Here is a 3257-nt window from a genome sequence, read left to right as displayed (position 1 = left end):
AGAGAAACAATTGGTCATAGAGCAAAGCGGGGAAGCAATGGGGATTTGGAAGACAGGTGGGAGTACAACAAAGAAGAGACTTGACTGGAGATATGTGGAAGCTGGGAACATCCTGCCCATTTGGGGAGCAGTAGGTGGCCAAGATCTTGGAAATTATGCTGAGAGATTGGGTGGTATGAACAGGAGTCCTATGACAAAACCTTACACTTTCTCAGCAGTAGTATGCATTTAAGAACTTCTTATGTTTTTATGCTTGCAGGATAGAAAAGCTTTGGAAGAACCAGATCAGCATTTGAAGACAAAAGAATCACAGGTCACAAAATACAAAGATAACGTGTTTGGACAGATGTGACTGTAATCGTGTCAACTGCTGCTGTTCTGTACCAAGGCCTCCAGTATTTGCTGTCTATACTTCAAGCCAAAGCCCTTAGAGTTGAGAGATTACAGGCAAATAGATATTTTATTATTATTATTATTTTTTTTTTCCAAAGGAGATTCTGAGAAAATCTTTAAATCATGACCCCAATGTACATGAACAGTTAAAAATACACATGACAAATAAAATAGCCTGTAACTGCTTAATTTAAATCTTGGATTTTCATGACTATCTCTTTTGAAGCTGGAGATATGATTTGCTAACTTTTGACACTTAGATGCTGTAACCGAGGGCAAAAACTGGCCAACAGTGTTTTACAGATGATGACTATGAGAAGAAGGAATGGAACAGCTTGATATTCTGATCATATTTCTGGAAAACCAACATGGATTTGATCTGTTCTTTTAAAAGGCTGTTGTGTTTTGCTTTTGTTTAGTTTTTCTCCCAACCAATATTCCCCCTGTAAAGATATGTTGTAATTTGGAAGAAAAGAGTAGTCAGAAGTCATCGTGATACAAAAAAGTGCAAAAACACTGGGTTATTTCAATATCCATTTTTTTTCCAGAGTGCAACATTTTTAATACCAAAAGGAAAATCAGTGTGAGCTATAGAGAAAGATTTGCAACACCATATACTCTCAGTGAAACCAAGATGGGTGAAAACTTTCCAGTTTTCTGCAAATCAGCCTCATGGTAGTCTAATTTCTGCTTCTGATACTTTAAATTTTCTCATTTTTTCTTTGCTCTTGTACCTTAGTTGAATGGGCTGTCTGTTGCTGAAACAGAATTATATACACTTTCCCAGGCTGAGCCGACTAGTAATTGCTGCACCTGCAAGTCTTCGCTCTGGCTAAATTGACCAATACTTCCTAACACAGAGCCCCAAGGAAACAGTTACCATTTTCTTGTTCTTTGCTAATTTATTATGTCCTACATCAGACAAGACTATTTCTTCCCACACTATGATAGCAAAAGGAGACAACTTCCCATTGAAATTTTTTACTTTCTGCTGCTAAGAGGGTAGTTACCATACCATCCCATGTATTTAAAAAAGAAAAAGAGGAGAAATAGTTATATTTTTATTACATTATTTATTAATTTTATTATTATTATTATTTTTGCTCTAGAACAGTGCAAAGCACACACTCAGCTTCACAGGTGATAGCATCATCTTTTGAATTCTGGTCTGCTATTTTAGTCTATCACAAGCAAAGAAAACATAAGTGTACTTTGCATAACAATCAACACAATTTCTTTTGTAAGGCAGTCTCCACAGCTAGTTTTAGTGACTGAGATTTCTATATTGTAGCTATGGAATAAACATTAATTAGCTATTTTGCACAGAAATCCTAGTAGGTTTTTGCCAACCGAGGAAGAAAAAAAAAAAAAATGGGGGGGGGGGTGTCTGCATTTTTAGTTAAGTCAGCAAACTCTAAATTGCACGCAAAGACAAGAGTTTCAATTAGGTATCCTGGGGAAAGAAAAAAAAAAAAAAAAAGTGGGTAAATACATCCTCCAAGTAACCTAGCTCATTGTTGGGTTCAGTGGTGCCAAGTAAATAAGTATATATACACATATAAAGTACATATATATATGTATATTTATATACACACAAATAAAGTATATACACACATATGAACACAAAAGTCTCAGCAGCCCAAGTTTTTTCTTGTCTTCTGAAGACCATTTCAAAAGTTCTAGTGTTCTGAGTCTATGATTAAGTGTGGTTTTCCTTTATTATATTATTTTGAAGTTAAATTACCCTTTCCTGTCTGGTAGTGCTTTCAGTCCCAATGATCTTGAGGTCATAACAGCAAGTTTTATTTTGCAAACCCTAGAAACCACTATCATTAATTAAAGCTGAGATCTCCTGCCACAGAAGTGAAAGATCTTTGAATAATCAATAGTAAAAATCACAATGAAGTCAAATAGCTGACAAAAGTCAGAGCTCCAAGTAACTGTAGCTATGAAAATAGTTTTTGGAGATGATGTATGAACCAGAAGAAATTGGCCTGGTTTTCAAATTCTATCACGGACCTTCAGTGCTGACAGTTAACCCCATTTCTTTTTAATTATGTAAAGAGAAAACACAAAGGAGGGCAAATGGGTGAGGAGGCCATATATGCTGACCTCGTATGTGGAGGTTTAGGCAATGTATTGAATACTGAAATAGATTCTGAAGTTGTCTTGTAAGTCGCAATATCTGGTTGGATGGTTTAGACCATGGAGAAGAGGAATACAAGGAACACAAACTACCAACTCTTGGCTCCCTACTTCAAACTATTTATTACTGAGCTGCTGGTTAAAACATTCTCTTTGGAACATATACTTGTGTTTGTTCTTTTGGGAGTGATTTTATTTATTTATTTATTTATTTATTTATTTTGATGGAGAAAGTTCCTTACTGGCCAAAAAAAAAAAAAAAAACACTAGTTTTTCTTTCCAGAAACTCCATTCTGTTGAAAATCCAGTAATCAGCTGAAAAAATAATTTGTTGGGACTTTTTGACCAGCTCCAAAACTGCCTGTGGAAACAAACTAAGCAACAGTGGGATTTATTTGACCAGGAATAATCCCACCAACAGAGCCTCATTAAGCACACCTTCATGATTCTGCTCCTCAAATCAAAGCAGTGCTTCGGGCAGGAAAACCGACGTGCTGCTTAAGCCACTTATTCCCTGCAATTTAATTACCTTTAACCACGACCTACAACTACTGTAGCCGAAACCTTTCCGCCTTCAATTCCCCGGCGGCAGCTCGCAGGTAGAGCCTCTTTCTAAGCCCGGAGCCAGACAAACCCACGGCCGCCCCTCGCCCCTCCCCGTCCCCTCCCGGCTGCGGGCGGGGGGGCGGTCTGGTGGCGCCGCTTATTTGCCCCGAGCG

The sequence above is a fragment of the Oxyura jamaicensis genome, chromosome 1 (assembly GCF_011077185.1).
Source record: "Oxyura jamaicensis isolate SHBP4307 breed ruddy duck chromosome 1, BPBGC_Ojam_1.0, whole genome shotgun sequence".
NCBI lineage: Eukaryota > Metazoa > Chordata > Aves > Anseriformes > Anatidae > Oxyura > Oxyura jamaicensis.
This window is presented reverse-complemented; position numbering follows the sequence as displayed.